Here is a 24,086-nt window from a genome sequence, read left to right as displayed (position 1 = left end):
GGGAGGACTACCCTCACTTTGAGGAACATCTCCGGGAGATTTCAAGTTTATTTCTTTACCCTTGCATGTACCTTTGATTGTCGATTTTCCCCAAGGCCAAGTTGCTATAGGTGGTGACCTTAGTGGCTTTTATATTAGGGCTCATACATAGGGTGACGGTGAGGGAGATGTCCTCGATGTACCTGGGATAAACGTTGGTTAAACTCACTTGAGAATCCTTGAAGGGTTATCTACTATATGTGATGGTAATTTCACCGAGGTTGGACTATTATGCAGGTAACCAATATAAAAATTCTACCCACTTTGTCTTTATCCACTTTCCATATTGATCTCACAATGTTGGATTTCATCACCAACTAGTGTGGTCACTGTGGGAAGTTTTGTATATTTTCTTTATTAGATTTTATAGCATTTTTTATTTCTTATTATGTTTAGAAGACCTTGGGTTGTGTTAGCATCAATATTTTCATCCTACCATCAGTGATCAAAAATCCTCTTTTCATATCATTTTAGGGGTCCGATTCAGCAATTTTTTTATCATTCCACTAGGTCATGCAAAAAATTAGTCACTGATGGTAGTCCTAGTCCAAAAACATCACTCTTCCCTAAATGTGATTACTTTTTGGCATAGTTTCATATCTTGTTGATTGTACATCATCCACAAAGTTATTTTTATCATGCCATTTGTATAAGTTATCTTGAAATTCAGTCCTCCAAGGTCTCATTAGGTCTTTAGGGTTTTTCAAGGATTCATTAGGTCATTACGGTTGCCAAGGTTCCATTCCATTGCATAAGACCAACAATTAAAGGGTGATCAAATAACATCCCTTCACCATGTGAAGATGATTTGTAAGGAGAAATGCTTATTTCATTATGTAATTTTATGTCTTTCAAATGTAATAATTTCATGATCCCAAGCTGTTAACTCAGTGTTCCAAAGATGCAGACCATCAAAACATCAAATTTTAAAAGGAAATAGTCAAGTGAAAGGGTAAATTTTCAAAGGTTTAAGTGCACGCCAAAGGGAGTTGTTTTTTCCCAAGGGTGTCCAAATCATCATTTTCCATAAGCACTAAACCCTAATTTCCTCACCCATTGAGCTAGGGTTGGCTATGAAATCAGAGACATCTAAGTATATGAGGCATAAGGGAGGTAATTTTAGCAAGTATGAGGCCATTCCAACTCATACACATCATGTCTCCATCATTTTTCAATAAGTCATTCCAAGGGACAAATCATTTGCCACACATAGGGCCAGTTTTTCTTCAAACTATGTTTTAGACCAAACAGGGTAGAATTTTGAAAAAGTGAGAGATTTTTTTGTCCAAAATAGGCCAAGGAAGAAAAACCTCCTTCACCTTTTACAAATGTGTCATGGTTTTAGAGAAATGTCAAAAATACATTTGCTACAAGAGAGTTGTTGCACTTCTAGAGTGACCTTGGTAAAATCAAGCTTTATCCTAGCTGGAGTGACCAAATGACTTTCTTGATGCATAAAATGATAAGCATACATAGATATCTTTCCAATGAGATATCATTAGCTCAATTTGGAGTTGAGAAAGACCTCCAAAAGTTGACTGAAACAACACTCTACATCTTTGCAGCCTCATTCTGCACATTTTGACCAGTCTTCGGAGATTGGGATTTTGATAGGGAAAATGAGCTCCAAATTCAAAAATTCAATATTTTCTGGAATGTAGACTCGATAATATTTCCAATGAGATATCCTGAGCCCAATTTGGACATTGGGAAGGTAGTCAAAAGTGGACAGGAAGTGGTGTTGCACTTTTGGCAGGGTGGCGCTGCGCCTTTGGAAAGAGAGTTTAAAAACCCTCAAACCCTCAAGGAAACTCTAAATTTCTCTCTCCTTCCATCATTAAAGGTAAGTGGACATCCCTCACCTTGGTTTTGATCTGCAAATCTAAATTATAAGCATCGTTTTCCATGTTTAATATCAAACCCTAAAATCTTCCTAATGATGCTTAAACCCTAAATCCTCACTATTCATCCTAGCACCTAGCCCTACAATTCTAAATTCCCCTATCCCTATTTACCTATCACCTTATCCCTTTTTCCCTTTACCCCTATTCCATATCATTCCCATTCCCTTTGTCCCTCTTCCCCAAGATCAAATTCTCAAGTAAACAAGCCCTCCCTCTCATTTCCTACCCCTCCATTCATTTCCTAGTCACAAGCTCATCTCCCATCCCCTCATTCCTAAAAAATCTTTCAGTAATTCCCTTCATACACCTCAACCTTTCAAACATGGAGCAAGAAGACCGAGACTATGAGGAGGAGGAAAGCACAAGCAGTGACACCTCAAAAGATAGAGCTAGGCAACAGAGAAAAACACACAAAGGAGGAGGATAGACTTATGATGTTTCTTGAAGCTTCCTTGGTTCATTAGGTCACTTGATGATGGTGCTTGTTACCAATTTTGGGCAAATTTGGAGCAAATTTTGTCATTTGCAAATTTTGAAATTTAATACACAAGAAAACTACCTATAAGCACAGCGCCACTAGCGCTGCACTTTTCCTAGGGGCACCCAATGAAGAAACGATTTGTATTTTTGGATTCATAGTGATGAGGACATGCACCCTAGAAATTTTCAAAGTTTTTGGGGCAGAAATGGTCCACCAAAAGGTCAAAAAACACCCTAAAAATGACCTTTCTGCCACTTTTTGGACACACAGAAGTAGTCTTGCGAGAATCAAGTTTTTAGAGGTCAAATGAGATTCAAATGTAGTCATTATAGGTGTTTTGTAAAGTAGACTTGAATACCTTTCCAATGAGCTATCATGGGCTCAATTTGGATGCCGGGAAGGCCTCCAAAAGGGACCTAAAAGTGGTGCTATGCTTTTGGCCAGTGGCATTGCGCTTTTGGCAATTTTGCTCAGGGTTGCTATTTTTCTAGTTTTTTTACTGTAATCATGGATTCTCTCTCATGGTGGATGATTTAACATTGTAAATGATGACTTGGCATGTAATTATGATAGATAAATAGTAATAGAGGGTATATTCATTGCTTTAGGAGTTAGTTTGAGCTCAAATGAATCAGTTTTTCACTTTTAGAGGCAAGTTGTTGCGATGCCTATATTCATGTTTCTTGTTCAGTATTAGTTAGATTAGCTCCTCATATTAGGGATTTGACCCCTGAGGATGGGAGGAGGTTGGGTTCATGTATATATTTTCTTCTTCTTTCTCATTGTAAATGGTTGGACTCAGCTGGATGCTCAGACCTTGATTGTACATATTTTGTAAGCAGTTTGGCAGGAGATTAATAAGAATTGCAACTATTTTTATGGGATCCATGTGGTATGAGTTTTAGTACAGCTTCTCCTTCTGTAATCATATTTTAATGTGTTTTGTCTGATTCTTTAATCTTTTCATTGCTTCTAGTTGAATGTTTTCAAGTTTGATAGGCGGAATTCATTGCATCAGTGCTCTGCCTTGGGAAACCATTCACCATTTTATGTTTTCTGTTGTCTAGGAAGGATTCATGGTTTTCACATGCCCTTCTTAGCTTCTCAACAATATAAGATATCTCACCCCATCAAGCTAGTAAGTTCTAAAGCCTATATCTACCTTGCCCCATTGAACACCCTGCAATTCTAACCTAGTTCCCTAGACCTAAACTATCCAGCTCCTCCTTATCCGGCAAAACCCCTTCAAAATACAATAAAAAATTCATGCTACTATACCTAGCATAAAATACTTTTCCTGATCCAATCATCTTGGCTGAGATCCTTACGGAGAGAGCCCTATCCGAGCCTAGTAGGGCTAGCTACTTGGCTAAGCGTGGTTTATGGTTACCTTGGCATTGCCTTCCTTCAGCCTGAGGTTCAATCTAGGTGATAACAGGTTGATTCTAATGGAAACAACTCTGAATTTTTCCAATAGGGGAACCCCTTTTAATGGGGATCTTGGTATTTTTCCTTGCATTTGAAATATTGGTCCTCCTTACATGGCTATATTGTCCCTTACCAGATTCATGATAGGTTTACTAGTATGGTTATTTTCAACTAAATTGATCCAAAAAACCCAAGCTAGTCCACCTCAATTAAGTTCTCCACCTAAACAAGACCATCCTCATGTTGATGCTTTACATTCTTTGCCCATTGTGTCTTCTCCCCTTTCTTCTTCCTCGCCTAGTGAAAGTCTTGCTACTAGTAACCAAGGAGATAAGAAGAAGAAGAAAAGGAAGAATAAGAAGAATAAAAATATGCAAGGGTGCAACCAAACATTTTTTTTTTAGTATTGATAATTTATAGGAACCTTCCAACATACATTGCAAGCCCAAATTTCCTTGCAAGCTTTGTAAAGGTGACCACCTTCTTAATGATTACTTTGTGTTTTCATTATGGTACGAATGGTTTTCGCTAACTTATTTTGGCATTGGTTTCATGATGGAGTCTAGCTCATGTTGACATTAATGTCAACCCTATGTAGTCTAACTAATGTATTGATGCCATTCTTATAGCATGGTGCAACTAGCTCAATTGACATTGAGATGATTGTGTTGGCATTGATGTCAACCCTATGATGTCACACATGATGGTTAGATGATGGCATTAATATAGTTAATGGTTCCTCATGTTCTAGTGATGGTTATGTTCCTATTCATGACTTGGTTTAGGAATTGGAGGATGACTTGTAACAATGGTGTGATGGAATGATGATGAGGATCTAGAGATGCTACAATGTTATGTAGGTTCTGGAGGAAGTTTCATAGGTGCAGGAGGTTCTACAGATGCTAGAGATGACGGAAAAGCTTTAGAAGATTTACATTACTAGATGGAGGTCATCTGTTGTAGGATATTAGGTTTATCAGTTTGATCCTTTCTTAGGGACTTATTCTCAGTGTCATGATGTGAAATTGCTTGTGGAAGATGAGCAAGATGTCCTTAGTATCCTCCTAAAGTTTGGTTAGAAGACACTATGCGGAATAAAGGAAAAGGATGACTAACATAGGTTGTCAATAGGCCACACAGTGTTACTATTATTGGCCATGGCATGGAGAAAAGAGTTATAACATAGTCCAACAAAGTAAGAAAAGTGTTACTTTGTATTGAAGGGTTTTTCCTTTGGATTCCTCATGCACATCAAATGTATTTCGATATGAAAATTCCCAAAATCTTCTATACTAATTGAAAAAGGTCAGGAATGCTTTGAAAAAAATCCTCCAATGAGGTGAACACCTTAAGTGCACAAGTAGTGGTGATAATGGCTTGATTTGGTCATATTTGTGCACTCTTGATCCCAAGCCAAAAGTGGGTTTTTCCCTAGTGTTTTATATACTTCATTTTGGAGTTTGATGAGGTTTATGAAGTTAGTATGTGAGTGAGAAGGATATAGAGAGGTAGAGGAATTTTTCAAATAATAACTATAGCTTGTGCATGAGTGTTAATGGAATCAGAATGAGCAGATCTATTTGTTGAAGCATATTATTGATGCAGAGTTTCAAATTACAGATGAGAGATGCAAAGAGTTGTATCAGATTTTGTTGGTAAAGATGGATAACTTCGTATAGCTTCAAGTTTATGAATCTCACATTTGATTTGTAGGTTCTTCTAGTGCATTTGGAAAATAACCATTATGTTTTTATGTTATTGATTGTGTTATGTTGTAAATATATTTTGGAGTGAGGGTTTGAGGTTATGGCTCAGTTGAGTTTTATTTTAGTTTTTAGTGATTAGTTATTCAAATTTGATTCATTTATTGGAGCCACTATTTTTCTTGAGTAGAGAGCATATTTCTTGGGGAAATTTTTTATGATATTTGTCAAAGAGTCTTATTGTTATTGATTGTATTGCAAAACTGAATCGGAGTTGAGTAGAGTGTCTTGGATACAGTGTGAAAATATACGAAATGAGGTCATGTAGTGTAGAGGAGAGGTGACTTCATGAGAGTGGAGCAGTGATTCTGTAGCATTGGTGAAAGGAACAACTTCTCAATCCAATGGTAGCTGGATAGTCCAGTTAGAGTTGGGAGAGGATCGTTTATCATGGTGGCCTTCAATGAATGGTAGTCCATAGATCCATGTGAGAACATAGTCTTCTGATATGTTCAGCATAATTGAGTCTCCTAGTTGATGGGAATCAAAAAATCTATGTAAAATACCATTACTTGACATAACAGAGACTCATAGTAGCGCAATAGCAGTAAGGGTGGATTTTTTCCTAGAGAAGGGTTTTCCACTAGATATCTTGTGTCTTCTTGTGTGGTTGTGTTTTCATGCATTGTTTATTGTTTCTCTCATGGTTATCTTGTTTTATATGCTTATATGGTTTATGTGTATGAGATAATGTAATGTGTTGTTGGTTAATATATGGAAGATTCAATAGAGAAGTTTTAATTGGTAAAAATTATTAGTAAGTCACACTACTGATTCAACCCCCCTCAGTTATGCTCTTGTTATAAAATTATATATTATAGAGCAATGGAACACATAAGATATTGCGGAAACTTAAACACAAAAAACACATAAAAAAAGAGCAACAAAAATATATGTGGTTCACCCAATTTTGGCTACTTCCACGGAGAGACAACAAGTCCTTCCTTGTATATTATCTAGTAAAATGAAGAGATACAACCTACAACAGATCCATTGTAATTTCATCTTCGTTCTCACATAGTCCCCTCTTCCTTTCTCACTCATAATAATAATCCAAGGCCATAATACAATTCCTCATATAAACCAAGGGTTTCCTTATAAGGAAAAAATCCTAAATTAACATTACTTTTATCGTCAGATCATTTGCCTAATAAACGACCCAGATTGACTACGAAATTACAATATTTTACAAGGAAAATTTTCATCTATTTTTAGCTTCAGAGGCACTATCCTTGAACCCATGTCAAGGGCCCATTGGCCCCTAAACCTTCCTAGGGTATACATCTGACTGAAGCAAATACCTTTGAATCAGGAAGATAATCAGACTCGCCACCCAAAAATCTCCCACTTGGAGACTGATTATAGCAACTCCACTATTACTTCACTTGCTAGACAATGATTCCACTTTGGACCTGGTTGTTTCACATCTTCATCATCATACTTGAAGACCAATTGAAACTGAGCAGAATATTAGTTTCTCCTTGGTTACAACTTTTGTAAACATATCTACAGTATTCTAGCTAGTGCATATCTTTTCTAGCTTCAACTATCCATCTTCCAACACTGACCGTATGAAATGGTACTTGAGCTATATATGTTTAGTCTTGGAATGAAACATTGAATTCTCTGCAATATGAATGGCACTATTGCTATCATTGTATAACCTACCCATATCCTTCTTCTTGCACAATTCATACATAAACCTTTGTAACCAAATCATTTCTTTACTGGCCTTTGTAGCAGCAACATACTCTACTTCCGTTGTTGAAAGTGCAACAACACTTAGTATTTTTGAAACCCAAATGACATTTGTTCCACATTTATCTCTATCACCTGCCATGTCTACATCAACATATCCCTATAGAGCAATGTTTGAAACACCAAAACATAATTCTTGATTTGTGGTACCTATCAATAACCTGAGAATCCATTTCACTACCATCTAATGTTCTTTTCTTGGATTGTTCATGTACCTTCTTACAACTCCCACTTCATGTGTTATATCAGGCCTTGTGTAGACCATTTCATACATTAAGCTTCCAACTACTGATGTATATGGAACCTTAGAAATATAATCCATCTCTTCCTGGGTCTTGGGACACATCTTCTTAGTTTGAAATGGCTAGCCAAAGGTGTACTAACTGATTTTGCATTTTTAATATTAAATATTTCCAACATCTTTTGTATGTACTCACTCTGAGACAACATTAATTTGTGATTTTTCATGTCTCTAGTTATTCTCATACCAAGGACTTGTTTTGAAACACCCAAATCCTTCATTTCAAATGAATTTGTCAATGTTCCTTTGAGCACATTTATTTCCTACATGTTAGACCTTGCAACAAGCATGGCTTCTACATACAATGATAATATAATATAGCTTCCATCATTTTTCTTCTTAAGATAAACGCAATGGTCAAAGTGACATCTAGTATAACCTTGTTCAGACATAAACCTATAAAATTTTAGATACCACTTCCGTAGAGCTTGTTTTAGACCATACAAGCTCTTATTCAACCTGCACACTAATATATACTTCCATTTGACTCATACCCTTGTGGTTGATGTATATAGATCTCTTCCTCGAAATGCCCATGGAGAAAGGTTGTCTTTACATATAAATGCTGAAGATGAAAATCTTATGTTACCAAAATACTTAAAATAGTTCTAATTGAAGTCATTTTAAGAACATGAGAAAATATTTCATCAAAGTCTATACCTTTCTTCTGTGCAAACCCCTTCACAACAATTCTATCCTTGTACCTTTGTTTACCTCCATCTTCTTCCTTCAACTTGTAAACCCATTTATTCTGAAATGTTGTTTTACCTAAGGTAGCTTGATTAAGTCCAAAATCTAGTTATGTATCAAGGAGTCCATCTCTTTTGTCATGGCTAGCTCCCACTTCTTCCTAGATTCTACCTGCATTTCTTCTTCATAACATTTTGGTTTGCTAGAATCGGTCAACAATACATAATATAATGAAGGATAGTATCGTTCATGTGATCTACTTGTCTTGGTAGATATTATAACACCACTTTTAGGTGTTTTAGGTGCATGTTGTTTTTGTGGTTGTTGTTGTTTTTGTGGCTGCTGATCATTATAATTTTCAAGTACCTTTACTTTTCCTGTGATCTCATCAAACACTGTGTATTCTTTGTTTTCCTTTTCTTGTTTCTTTTCCTGCATCTGATCCTTATACAAGACCTTTTCATTGAATATGACATCTCTGCTCCTAATTATTTTGTGATTTTCATAATCATATAAGAGATAACCAAAATCATTAAAATCATATCCATTAGAGGTAAATTTCTTTGATTTTTCCTCAAGCTTTGTTCTATTTTCTTTATTAATATGGACAAAGGCTTCACAACCGAAAGTCTTTAAAAATGAGTAATTTACCTTTTTACCTATCCATGCTTCCTCTAGAATACCACCATCCAAGGAACTTGAAGGCCCTTTATTTATTAGATAAACAACAGTATCTAAAACTTTTGCCCAAAATTGTAAGGGAAATCCTGCATGAAATCTCATGCACCTTGCACTCTCCATGATTGTCCTGTTCATCTCTTTTGACACACCATTTTCCCGTGGTGTTCTTGGAATTGTCTTCTCTCTGCAAATTCCATGCTATGAACAATAGTTATCAAACTCTTTGTTGCAGTATTTACCTACATTGTATGATCTAATATACTTCAACTTATTTTTTGTCTCATTATCAACCAAATATTTCCATTTCTTGAAAGTATCAAATACATCAGATTTATTTTGATTATAATAAATTGAGGTTTTACTAGTTGCATCATTAATAAAAGTAACATAATAGCAAGATCCACTGGGAGATGATACCTGAGAAAATCCCCATAAATATGTATGCAGAAACTCTAATTTTGAACTCCTATTTTCTTTCTCAACTATGATAAATATGACTCTCTTCTGCTTTCCATAAACATAATTTTCACGGGAATCGAAATCAACATGCTTCAAACCTGGCAACAAATTTCTTGAGTGAAGAATTTGCATCCCATTATCACTCATGTGCCCGAGCCTATAATTCCACAACGACGTATCTTCTCCTATGGAGGTTAATTCATTAGCAGAATTAGAAATACCATTACATAAATACAATGTACTAATCTTTTCTCCTTTTTCTATTACTAGGGCTCCTTTAGTGACCTTCCAAGTTTTTTCTGTGAATGTAGTTACATAGACTTCACCACCTAACAACCCTATTAAAATCAAATTTTTCTTCAGATCTGGAACATGCCTTACCTCCTTCAATATCCATTGGTTTCAATTTTTTTCTTTATAAAAACCTAACCCATTCGAATGATTTTAAAGGGTTTATCATCACCTAGACGAACCTGTCTAAAATATCCTTAAACATAGTCATAAAAATGTTTCCTATCAGGTGTGACATGGACTGAGGCCCCTTGAATCTACCACCTAGACATCAATAATATTCGATAATGAAAGAATCAAAGCATCTTGAAACACATCACCTATGACATTCACTTCATGGTTGTTCTCTTGTTGTCCATCTCCTTCTTTTTCCTTCCAATATTTGTAGTCTTTCTTCAGGTGTCCTTTGTTCTTGCATTTCCAGCACACTATCCATGGTTTGGATTTGGATTTTTCTTTTCTTGACTTACTACAATTTCCTAGGCTCCTTCCTCTTCCCAATTTTCTACCCCTAGTCTCTGTAGTCAAAGAATTACCTGATGTCTTGTTAGAGTTTTTCCATTGCATTTCATCACTAAGGATGGAACCAACAACATCATCAAACCTTCAAGCACTAGATCCAGAGAAATAATTATTGATATCCATAACTAAGTCATTCCAACTTTCTGGAAATGAGCACAAAAATAATGGAGCCCTAATTTCATCATCAAAATTTACCCCTACAGAAATTAATTGATTGGTAACAATGTTAAATTCATTTAAATGATCAACAACAGATCCACCTTCTGACATCTTGATATTAAATAGACACTTCGTAAGTTATACTTTATTTGAGGCCAATGGTTTTTCATATAGTTTGCCCAATGTCGTCATTAAACCTCTAGTTGTCATTTTTGTATGTTGTTTTTCCTCTCAATGGTCACATACATACGCGGGTTCACATATAAATTCTGTAAATTTATAATATATGTTGAGATCTATACGTGGGTCTTATGCATGATAGTTACTTACATACACTAATATTCTTCATGGAAGTTGTGTATATATTATAGGGTTTTGCAGTATGGTTTGATGATGACATTTGATGAGTTATGTTCTGTTGGGTGATGTCTATCAATGATTTCTTTATCATGATAATATATGTTTTACAATGTTGATTGGGTTGAATTGGTTATGGAATGGAATAATGATTAGTAATGATGCTACAGTGTGGTTATGTGTAATTGGTTGAATGATATGTGATTGATTCAGTACATGATGTAGTGGTTGTTTTAGTGTTACAATGATTTAGATTCAATTGTCAATTATTTGAGATCTGTATGTGGGTCCTATACAATGGAAATGTGTATATACATGCATGTCATTTAGAGAAGTAGTGTATAAATTCTAATGTATGTCTGATTAGGGTTTGCAGGAACAACATTGTGTTTCTTTGATTATGAACAATATATGTTTAGGTATATGATTAGTATTATCTAGTTACAATGGTTGAGTAAGATATTGGTTTATTGATATTACCGTGATTCAATTGGTTCAGTGATTGTCAATAAGATTCATTATTCAGTTTGGTATTGAGTTTAATGATGGAAGTGGGTCTAGTATTCAAATATAATGAAATTTATCCTACAGGTTCTGATGTTTTGAGTCAGGTGGATCCAATATGAAATATTATGAAACGTGATCCACAAAGGTGCTGAGGGTTGGAGCCTTCAGTGAGGGAGTCAGAGCTTCCTTATGGCTGGTAAACTTGTTCATGGGGTAGGTGATCCCTTCTGGTAGGAGAAGATAAATGAGATCAAGGGGTTGTAGCTTCCTTCCAGTGGGTATTGGTGAATGAAATAAGGTTGTATCCTTTTGTAGGTGGGTGCATGTGTGCGAGTAAGGGTATACACCAATACAAGATTGTAATATGTTTTCCTTTATAATAAGAGAAGAAGATAGAGATGACGTAAGCGATGGCTTTCTCCCACATTGAATTTCCACCAAAAATCTTGGTGTTCATGTGTGTTGACATGTTTCTTGTGTGTTGATGATCTATCTTTCCTTCACTCTTCATAGTTTTTGCGTAATGAATGAATAATGAAGTAATTATGCGCTAATTTAGGATCAACAGTTGATGAAATATATGAAAATTTAATTCATTGGATATATGTTGTTTTCTTTCACTGAAATGGCATGCATACGCTAGTTTCCTAAATGACAGTAGAAATCAAAATATGAAATGAAAAGTTTAAAGTGAATTAAAATACTAATTGAACCCCCCCCCCCCCCCCCCACACCTCTTAGTATTTTTACCAACAATTTGTATCAGAGCAGGTTAGCCCGTAAAATATTAACTGCTTGAGAGTGGATTAGGGATAATGGGAAAGAAGCAAAAGAAGAAGGAAACTCAAAGGAAGAAGGAAACTCAAGAAAGTTGTGGAAGTGAAAGCGATATATACAATGCACTAATAAATGACAACAAATATTCAGATTCAGGAGCACCCCACTTTCTATTGATCAAGAATGAAGAAGACGGTAACGAAGATGTAACAAACCTGGTGAAAATTTCATGTAATAAAAGTTAATAAAGGAAAAATAAGACCACGGTTAAGGGACACTTATTCCAAGATCAATGTTGGGCAAAGATATCCTAGTGGGCATCATTGGATGTGTCTTTTAGCTAAGGAAAATTGGAAATGGCTAAGGAAAAGGCACTAAAAGGTAAAAAGGCACTTTGGCACATTTATTTATGAAAATAAAGCAAATTAGGAGAAAAGTAAGGTGAAAGGTCACAGGTTGCATGTGAGGAGAAATTTGAATGAAAATAATGGAAAATGAAGAAATTAGAGGCCTCATGCATAAAAAGGCTTCTGAGAATTAGTTCATGGCTTTTGTCAAGTTCAAGTTTGGAGATCTCTCATTATTCTCTCCCTCTCTCACTATCTTGGTCACTTAGAGTTTTCTTGGAGCACTCTAGCTTTGGATCAAGGAAGGAAAAGCAAGCAAAGGGAAAGGAATGCAAGAAAGGATCAAGGAAAGGAAAACAAGATCAAGCAGCTTCAGCAGGAATACTTGCAGGTAACATTTTGCATGTGTGATTTCCTAGCTAGTTTGGACATGCATGGCTTTGCATGTTGTTGTATGGTTCTCTTTCTATTAGTAGCATGGATTTTCTAGGTTATGAAAATGGTTTTCAGCCTAGCCTTGCCTTTTTCTGGATTCCATGGTATGTTGGGACATTTATTTCAGTTTTTGAGCTTTGGTTTTTCGAATAGATTTTGGAATTTGGGGTGGAGGTGGTCTCAAGTTCCATTTCCAAAGGCCTAGGAATCCCTTGACCGGTGTTGGCGTCATACATGATAAATCATGAGGAGGATGTATCAGTTTAGGGCCTAATGATCCAGGTTTAGATTGTGGTAAAGCCTAAGAGACAAGGAGACCAAAAATTTCCTCAAGAATAGTGATGGATTTTGGATGGCATTCCAAGTTTTGTTTGGTTGTGATTGGAGCACCGGTTTTTGTGTGATCATGGTTTGATTAGGGTGGAGGTGGTTTAAGCTCTGGATTACCTTGGTGGTTCTTGGATTAGTTTTTCTATGAGATCCCACATTCATGGTTGGAATATGGCACGGGGGTCACTCGATGAAAGAGAGATTTGGTTCAGACATGTCTATGGTTGGGTGGTACGTGGAAGTCCCGAACCTGCTCAGATTTTCCTATGATTAATAAAATATAAGTTCTCCTACTTTTCCACTTATTTATATGTGGATTTAATGGTTTTTGTATCTCTTATATTTACATGGTTCTATTTTGGTTATAAGCATGGTTAAATGATTGGTTCATGTCATGCTTATATCATGTTTTTACTTGTAACATTTAAATGGATGGATGAAATACTTAATTGTTGATGTAGTAGTTCAATGGAGAAGGAGGTGATCCTTCTAGTTATGTTTCATAAGTTGTTTCAATCATTTATGCTCTGTCTTATATCCTAAACCTGTAGGTTGCATTGATTCCAAATGTTTGACATTATGTCAGTGCCGGTTGGGGATGATCAGGCCTAGTCCTGAGGTTGATTTTAATTAATCAGCATTTTTATTATGTATTTAATGAATTAGGAAGGTTGTAGCAAGTTCTGGGCAGACATCATGATTCTAGGCTAGAAAAGTGGCTTAATTCCCAGGGTCGTTGGCACATAACTGGCAATTTTGGTCCACAATTTCTAGCAGATAGGCTATGAGAGTGACTTTAGCTTGTTGGTTACTCCCTTGCCCATAGAATGAGAGCGACTATGGCCTAAGACATCCATAATAGAAGTGGGACCTAGGGACAAGTTGTCTAAGTGGCTAACTTGTATCGTGAGGGTTCTATTAATGATGTTGGATGACTGTGCATGATGTTTCATCGATTCCACTTCCTTAAGGTCACATAGGAGGTCGAATATGATCATAGTAGTCCCTCGTCTCATTTTTACCCTGGTTGTCATGGTTACTTTGGGTAGACCTGGGAGAGGATGTTACATATTGGTATCAAAGCATGGTTCACCCCTCAGACTCGATGGGCAGTGTGTGTTGGTCATGCATGCATGTAAGTTGCATGTGTTTCCCTTACACTTATGTTTCATGTGGTTGTTGCATTGCATCATGTTGATCATGGTTGTAGTAATTTTATCATGAGGAACTTCATCTGATTTTGTGGAATGTAACATCAGAAGTATATGACTGGTTACTTGATTATATGCAACTTATACACAACTTGATTATATGTAGCTTGATTAAATGTATCAATATTGTAGGTTGGTTACAAGAATTGATTTATTATGCTTTGCGCTTATGTGTATGTGTTGGCTTGAGGGGGTCTGGACCCAGGTTCAGATTTAGTTGCGCCAACCAACAAAACCCTAAACTACTAGCCCTTTTGGCAACAACCTGTGTAGCACGCGTTGCAGTCTCACCCGAGGTAGTATTGGGGGATGATAGAACTAGGTCCCTACCTCTAGATTTCTATGCGGGAATTATGATAACTTATAGATAATAACTTCTGACTCTGTGCTAATTGCTTTAAACATTCATAACATAAAGTAAATTAAAAGATTACTAGTTTCGTGCATCAATTAAGTGTTTCTCAAGATAATTACAGAAAACAGAGCGAATACACAAAAAATGCAGAAGTAAACATAAAATCACAGATACACAGATATTGCTCCAAAATAGTCTTTATTATGTTCAATCCTTTTGTTATAGACTATTTCTTCACTGCGCACACAGTTGTAGGGGCCTGCATACTCATCTGCGGACTTACCAAGGTCTCTGCGCACATAGATGTAGGAGCCTTCCCCTTCACCTTAGTACAGAAAACAGGCTCTTCTTCCTTAGATCACTTGACTAGACATAGATATTCAATTCTTGATTACTTCCTATGACTCGCTATGACTCCTTTTTATAGCATCTTTCTTTACAATACCATGGTTTGAGAATCACGGGCGAGTCACAAAAACATATTACTTCTAACATACTAATGGGCTTTGACCTTCCTAAAGCCCCTTTGACTCCTAACTATCTTCGCACTCTGCTCCTCAAAATGTGGACACTTTACAAAACTATTACAATAATTAATACCAAATTGACCCCAAGGGACCATGTTCTAACAGGCCCCCAACACAAAGACGTGACTCATCCTCAAGTCACTCTAATGGTGGTGCCTTGATCTTCGCCTACAACTCACTGAATTCAATCTTCAAAACTTGTAAATTTGTTGTCCCCTAAACAACGACCTGCAATACTTCTTCTACCAATTTTTTGGTGGTGGGGCCTTCGAATGAAAGGCCCACTGTTCTCTATGTCTGTTGCATGGCCTTCAGCTAGCCCTGTACTGATAGTGTTAACTGACAAACTGCATACACCCAAGGTTGCGTCCTTGAAGGTATGATTTGTTCTTTGTGACGCAACTCATCAATTTTGCTCGGGATGAGCTTGCCCTCCTACAATCAGGTGAACCTTTGCACTCATGCTAAGGTTCATGTGGTCGACCTAATTTCATTGAACTTGTTAACACCCAGGTTGTTCCCTATGACTCCCAAGGGAATAAAGCGGGGGTAACCACTAACCAGTCTTTGGATTGCAGCTTCTAGCCAAGCTGTAATCAGAGAGGGCTCTCTCTTTAAAATTTAGCTCTGTTTTGATAGTATTTTAGGCTAGCTATGATATTCAGGCTTTTGTTTTCGGAATGTGTTTGGTGATGACTTTAGTTAACATGTATATGTTCTCACTAGTATGTCCTAGTCCATTGGGCATGGAGTCAGTGGTCCTTTAGTTTGTCTGAGATACTGTGTGATACCTTAGTGATGCTGCAGAGCCAGATTTGTGTCTGAGGAAAAACGTTCATAATAGTTATTAAGTGGGGTGTATCCAGTTTATGTAAGGCAATTAAGAATCTCACAGAAAACTGCTAAAGAAAAGACGGTAAGAATATCAATCTAGAAGCAATGAAGAATTTCTAGTTAACATTGACACATATAGAATTAATAGACACATGAGCAGTTAAGAATTCATGTACATCGTTAATCCGGAAGAGAAACATTCACAGCAGTAAAAATTGAGCACAAGGTGTAATAAAACAAATCCTGTACTATTATTTTTCTTCACTGCTAGCTTAGTACAACATGAGTATGGTTTGATAAACATAAGAAGACAAGAAACAGAGATTGAGGAAAACTTGTTATTTCATCAGACAGCACAGGAATTCTGCATCAGCACATCCAGCATCATCCATACATCAAATACTTCAGGAAGTCACTGAGCTGGTCCAGCCCTTTGTATTAGATAAACTGAAAGTATACAATAGATTCTCCTTAGAGTCAAAAATCACCAACCCCTTATCCGTTACTAAGGGGAGTATTTATAAAAAATTTACATGTAAAAAGATCAAGAAAAGGAGTTAATGGCTCATAAATGTTATGCCAACTCCTGGAGCTTGGTAGCTGAGAAAGTAAAAGCTGCAGTAACTTTTTATTGCTTTTAGCTGTCAAAAATAGTCAGAAATTGATGACTTGGTGGGTGTCGAAGTCGGCTGGGGCTAAGCTGTCCAAATATGCGCATTTGCTTATCCTTTAGGCTAGCTGTCATTGTCCTTGTGCTGAGTCACCCTTTCAGATGCCTTTATTTCTGACTTTGTCATGTTGTTTGTTTTGTAATGACCTGGAGCTGGCAGTGGCCGAACAACTAAGGCTACCGTGGCAAAATCTGAAGCATCGCTTGCCACCAATCCTCCTTAGGCATTTGATGTCTCCGAATTTTAATTAAGGTCTCATCGGCCTCTGTATACCTATAAAAGTTAGGAGGAGTTTCAAACAGATGATTTACCTCATTTTCAATGAAGAACAGGCCTTCAAGTTTATCATACAAGCTCTGTCCTGTGGGGGGCCCTGTTTGCTCAGATGTACTGCCAGATGCAATAATTTGATTTTCAATGGAGGTTTCCATTCTGTTGGCAAATTGATCTCGAGAGATCAGTCTTCCTGCACCACTTAGGAGGCTGGGCAGTCCCTTTGCTTGCAGCACTGCCATCTTAACTTTATATTCCTCCACCTCAGCTTGTATCTCATAGCACTTCCTCTCCACAGTTTGTACATAGTTCCTGAGAGTTAGTACCTTCTTAGCAGTGAGGACAGCCTCGGTTCTGTTGGCAATGCCTATGGCTGCCAGTTCCTCCTTTTCTTGCCTGTTCAGGAAGTCTATCATCCTGTTAGCCTGTTCTGGCTTATCTCACAGTGTTGTCTTGGCCTTATGGATTTCTGCTTGTGCTTGGCCCATTAAGTCCATCTGTTCATGTATTGTTTTGATTGACCTCCATTGTTGACTGATGGAATGGCCAATTTTGGCCCATAGAATCCTCTTTATGTCGGCCATGGCAGTCTCTAGATTCAGTTCCTTCTCTAAGGCCTTTATCTTGTCTTTTAGGGCCTTTATTTCTCTGCCCTACTCCGCTACAGTTACCTTTGACTTGTCATATTTGGCATCCAGTTCTGCCAATTTTTCCTTGGCCTTCTTTATTTCATTGGCCTGGAGCTCCATTTCCTTGATGGCCTTAGTCAATTCTTCTACACTTGTGCTGGCATCTGGAGCTGTTGTTGTTCCTGCTGCTTCTGTTGTGGGGGCCACTACTGCCCCTGAAGTTGTTGTTGTTGTTGAAGTAGTTGGAGGAGCTTGGGAAGTGGATTCTCCCTGTTTATCTTGTAATGCTCCTTCCAGCTCTTTCTCCAAATCCATGATCCTCTGGTCTAGCTGCATTATGAGGTCTAATTGGTCATCAACCTGTTTTTGCTTTTGAAGCTCTGCGGTTTGAGGGTGCTCTGTGGGCAGCAGCTTCAACCTCTTCTTTAATGCATTCAGGTCATCATCTTTCTTCTTCATAAGGGCCTTCACACCCTTTGGATCACTAGGATCATGTCCTAGATCAATGATGATGTCCTCAAGAGACTTTATTCTATTGTCTTTGGCCAAGGAGGACATTCTCTCAAAATCCAACTGTGTATTGGTGTTTTTCAGGGACTCTTTTAGCTCATGTGCCATGGTTTCCCTCTCCACCAAGGTGGCATAAACCATTTCTCCAGCTTGCTTGTGGAGTTCGATTTGGTCCATGGGATGGATGTCTTTGGCCATGACCTCCACCCTTGTCTTCACAAAATCTGCAGCTGACTTAGGCTGCGGTATTGTAGGCTTAAAGTGACTGAGGATTATTTTTTCCTCTTTAATGTCATACACAGACATTAGCCTTTCTTGCTGGGCTGGTGTTGCATCTATAAATTGCTTGTAGACCTTAGCCCTCAGCAGATCATTCTGAGCTTTTATTTGTTTGAAAGAAGCCTTAGCACTCTTGGGCTTCTTGCTCTGCTGGGAGGAGGAAGATACCTCCAAACCAAGTTGCAATCCTTGCTCCTGCTGAAAGGAGCTTGTCCCTGTGTGCTAGCTGCCCTCCCTGTTTTTCCTTGAGCTGTCAAGGAATTCTTCAGTGATGTCTTCTACCTCTGGGGAGTCTAGCCTTTGCCTTTTGGCTCCTGGTTGTTGGGAGGATCCACTAATTGGAGTGGACTCTTCTCTATCTCTTTTCATACCCCTTTCTTCATGTGCTGGGGTCTGCAAACTTGGAGCAGTCAATGGCTCAGTCTGTGGAGGTGGAGTTTGCATTACTGGAGCTGCTGGTAGCTCCGTTTGTTGAGGGGCAGTCTGCTCTTGCTGCTGTTCTGTTTGCTGCCCTTGTTGGGGCTCTTGATGCTGCTCATTTGCAGGGGCAGGCTTTTCTTTCACTGTTTCCTCCTCTGCACCCATTATCCCTTTGCCTTTGTCTACAGCTGGTGCTGCTGTGGAAGGTGCTTGTGTGACTGGTGCAGTCCTTGAGGCCGAGGTCCCTTCTCCTGTTGAATAAGGCCGCTTGAAAGGTACCTGCTGCACAGAGTCTAGGTCAATGGTTTTTTCAAGCTCCTTCATATTCTTTAGCATTATCTCTTCTTCAGTTAGCTTTTCAACTAGAGTACCCTGCTGCCATTCTTGCTGGTTGGCATATCTTTCAATGTGTGGGTATTGACAATGCCTATAACCTAGAAGCCTGTATTTGTTTCTTCTGGCAGTAATGAAGCCCTCAGGGTCATAAGGGACCCACCGAAAACTATATGATAGTTTATATTTGTCCTTGAGGATGAGGTCAGCATCTTCCCACCCTTCTTTCTGATTCATGATGAAGGGGCCCAACTGGTGTTTGAACTTGAGGTGGGCCTTCTTTTTGGCGCTGTGGAAGTGGGTGAGGTCGGATTGAATCAGCTGCCTGTAATACTCCAAGGCAAACAACCTCATAGGCACATATTTTGGGAGCCTGTATGGACAGAGCTCACAGCCATAGACTCTGATGACTGTATGATCCTCATATAGGTACCAATCACCTATTTTACATTTTTTGGAAAGCTATAGAGCCTTCTGTATCTCAGTTGACATTCTGGGAGGAGGGGACCTCATCAATAGGCAAGAGACTGGATACACAAATTGGTCAACAAACTCACAATAGGAATAGGGTGAGTTTGTGACTTTGTGATAGACAGAGGTCCAGAAGATCACAGATCTTCTTTCCCCTCTATAATCCAGATTTTTGATATAGCATGGAAAAGCCTCAGACTGATAGTACATAAAGAGGTGATAGATATAGGTCGAGTACTTGAAGACCCCCTGTCTATCCACTGCACCCAACTGATCATGGATTTTGTTAGCTATAAACTTGGCAAAGTTATATTTGCGGGCAGGGGGTTGGCCTGGGCTGTAAACAGCTAGTAATACTAGCATTGTCTTATCCACATGTTCGCTGGTTCTGTATCCCAGCACATAAGCAATCATGTCCAGGAGTAATCTGCCTACTTCAGTGAAGTAGACATCTAAATAAGGAGGTGGCCCTACAGGCTGGCACTCAGGTCTCATGAATGTCCTGGTGACCTTTTGAATCTCCTCACTGGTCATCTTGGCACCAGTGTCCAGCAGATAGTTCATGGAGAATGGGATTAGCAGCTCTGTCTAATCAAAATGTAGCATTTTGTTGTTGGATTCAGGATTAATGTAGAAGAGGATCCTCCCAGATGGAGTGCTAATAGCTCTGTGCTGCACATCATAGTTTTCAGCACATAGGCGAATGATTTCAGGAAAGACATTTACAGATGGGAGGCAATAGTATGGCAGGTTTGACTCCCATATCCCATATGTATCATGACCATTCAGGTAGTCCTCTCTTAACTGCCTGAAGGTCTGCAGAAAGTCCCTGTTTCCCGCACAATCTTCAATAAGGTAGTCCTTGTCAGCAAGAGGCAAGGACTGCAGGTCTTTATTGGGTGGATTTAATGGAGCAACACTGAGAGCTGTGGGTGCAGGGGCAACCATTGTATGATCTGACTTTGAATAAGGTGAGTGCAATGGTTTGCAAAGTTCTTCAGAGCTTAAATGATAGGCCAACTGTAGACAGTGTCTGAAATGTTTTTTACAGTGGAAAAGCAGGCTTGTTTCTGCAGTTTTTGGTAAATTCACAGGGGTTGTGAATTGCTAGGGGTAACTTTCAGAGGGTATGTAAGGTTTATTCTGGTAAGAAACTGCAGCTGGTCTACACCCAGCAAAAGGGAACAATGCTGGGCACCTTGGGGACGAATTTGCAATTTTGGTGCGCGAATTTGACTGTTTCAATGTCGAATTATAGGGCTGTGGCAATGCAGGTTGCTTTAGCTCTTATTTAACTAGCAGACAGTGATTAATTGTGGAACTTGACAGGTGTTTTAATGGTGAATTTGCAGAGAAATGATATGCATGGGTGAAATGGGGGAATTATGGTGAATACCTGTAAAACTCGCTTAGAAAGCCTGCGGGCCGAACTGTGAAGGTTGAATGTAGCTTGGTTGATGAGTTGGCACGGCCGCAAGTTTGAATTTGGAGGTCCGGAGGCGATTTGGCAGTGAACCAGCGGCAACGACTATGTCTTTTTCACTCGAAAATGACATAAAACGGCCCAAACTGCGACTTTTAACGACAAATTCGGAAAAATAGAGTAATTGGCGCCTTTCCGCCGATGACGTCAGCATGACGTCATGGCAGGCCTAGGTACGGAGGTGACGTGGGCGCTGAGCTGGCGGCCAGAGTAGACTGACACGGTGGCGGGCGGATAGGGTGGCAAGGCTACGTGGAGGGCCACACGGCGCGGGGGCGGGGAAGGGTGCTACGTCATGATGACGTATGCATGACGTAAGGGGGAGGTGGTAACGGGGATGGTGGTAAGTGGTTTCCCCGCACCACCTTTGGGCGAAGGCGGTATCGGGGAGGGGGGCTCCGAACAACCCCGCCGCCTGCCACGCGTCCCGGGTACGGCGCCCAATACCACCTTTCCCCAGAGGTTAAAGGGAGGCAGGTCGGGGAGCGAAATCGACCGCCCACCATTAGATCTGGGCGGTGGAGATCGGACGGCTGGCGGGTAATGCCGACGGTCCCGTAGCTTTCTGGGTTGGGTCTCGCCCATTATTAAAATATTCCATTTAATTTAAATGCGCGGAACTTTAGGATAAAAGGGTTTTGGTGGGTTTTTCAGGATTTTTGGGTTTTTCAAGGGTTTTTCATTAGGAAAAAGAGGTTAAGAGTGGGTTTAGCAGGGGGAAGGGGGTTTTCTATGGCATTTTTCGAGCAGAGGGAAGGTGAGGGCTTAGGAGGAGGTTATCACTCCAACCAGAGGTTGAAGCAATCCCATTACAGGGTTGACCATAGTCCCTGTTGGACTAAAGTCCCCCAAGACTAACTTACTTAGCTATAGTGCTAAAGAGGGAGGATATTTATACAATGCTGGGATTTATACACCATAGTGTTATAATAGTAGGGAAGGGGGACATAGGGGATTTAGATAATAAAAGTTAAGGGTTAATATGGATGAAAAAGGTGAATGAAGAGTGAAATCACTAAGTTTATTTGAAAACCACTTAGCTTTTAAGAGTAGATCAAAATGAAAAGATTTTTAGACAGGAAATGTGGCTTTTAAAGGCATAAGAACCAGCATAAACCTTCAATTCTTCCATGAATCTTAGCTGATTAAGGGATGTTAGTAAATGAATGTGAAGGGGAAAAAGGGAAGTTAGACATGCTCCTTAGCTTTGCTGCACATGATGTAGAAGAGGAGCCTCTCCATCCACTGATTTGCCTTTGTGACCAGGTTATCAAACCCTCCATTTGAAAGGAATTATATTTCTGCAACCCCATCTGCTTACCCATCTATTTCCTAGCATTTTTTGTTACTTCCTGGAGGGTGCACTTAGACTTGCAGACCCTCATATGCCTTTTCTTTTCCTTGGCTTTTTCCTTTTGATTTTCTAGCTAATACTACCCTTATTGCTTCCAAGGCCCCAGATTAAGCAGTTGGGAACCTTACTTCTCTACCTAGCTACTGGTCTGCCAAGATTAAACAGTTTGGACAGACTTCTTCCTCTATTCTACAACAGAAAATTGAGAGATGGCATGATCCAGATTAGGCTGTTGGACCATCCATCAAAATTGAGTCCACATCAAGCTATGTACACACATTGTCTTCTCTTGGAAATATGGGAACTTTGCATCATCAAAGCAGAGCATATTTGGAACTTTCTTCACCAATCATGAAATGTGAAACCTATTGGTATAGCTAACTAACAGAACTGTCTCTGCTTCTCTCTGATATCTATTTGAATCTTCTGTAACATTGGATCCTCCTGCAGTGAGGTCCACAGTTCCATGGTATGTTCAAATAACTGAGTGCATCCCTTTCCTACATCTTCAAAGGTGGCCATCTCTTCTTTAATAGTAGCTTCGAGATGCTTTCTGACTTCTAGAGGAGTAGTTGGTTGCAACTTAAGTTGTAGCTCATAGATCTGTAGCTGAAGCTCAAATCTAACTTTGTTGATTTCCTCCTTCGACTCCTTTATTGCAGCAGCAAACTTTTGAATCTTCTCTGCAGGGGTCGCTTCTGCTAGAATCTAGAGCTTGGAAGCTCACTATAGGCTTGCGCAATAGTTGCTTCCATCTACGGACTTCGCGTCGTTACCTCCTCCTTTTCCTTGAGGGCCTCCACCTTTTCCACAAAGATTTATTTATTATTTGTTTTGACCTCATTGATTATCAACAATGTGTGTTGTTCCTGAACTCTGAGCTCATCGAACACCCCTTGATGCAGCTTGTGCAAAGTTTGAATAGGAAGCGCTGCCAAATTCAGACTCAAGTCCTTCATGTGTAGTATATTCGCTCTCCCTTCTGTTGAGTCGACACACAGGGACCCCTTGGGAAACTATAGTGTGTGGATATCTAGGGTGAGTTCTTCTTCTAAAGCCAACCCGCTCGCTTGTTTCAAGCTCACTTGATTCAGGCTCACATGTCCCACACTCGCTTGAATAAGAACCTGTAATTCGTGCAGGCCTCGCTGCACCTTACCTAGCGTTTGTTGGTATTGCTCTTCGAAGTGGCCCCAAAGATCTGTCATTGCATCACGGACCACATCCCTAATTTCATCTACGTCCCCCTCCATGAGGAACAAAGGCATCACACTCACTTATTTACTCGACTTTTTCTTTTTGAGCGGTCTTGTTGAACTCCTTTTCTGCCTCTTCTTGAGGACTAAGGGAGACTCCAAGTCTGCGCCCCCTTCCTCCTCTCCCTCTGTTTCTTCCTCCACATTTGTGCGCTCTCTCTTAGACCCACCGAGGTAAATGATGGGCCATGATGTAGCCTTTTCTCTTATTGCTTCTTTTTAAATTGGTAGCAACTTCTTTCTTCTTTGCA

Source organism: Pinus tabuliformis, chromosome 8 (assembly GCF_031772625.1).
Source record: "Pinus tabuliformis cultivar Carrire ecotype Pingquan chromosome 8, CPIR1, whole genome shotgun sequence".
Classification (NCBI taxonomy): Eukaryota; Viridiplantae; Streptophyta; class Pinopsida; order Pinales; family Pinaceae; genus Pinus; species Pinus tabuliformis.
This window is presented reverse-complemented; position numbering follows the sequence as displayed.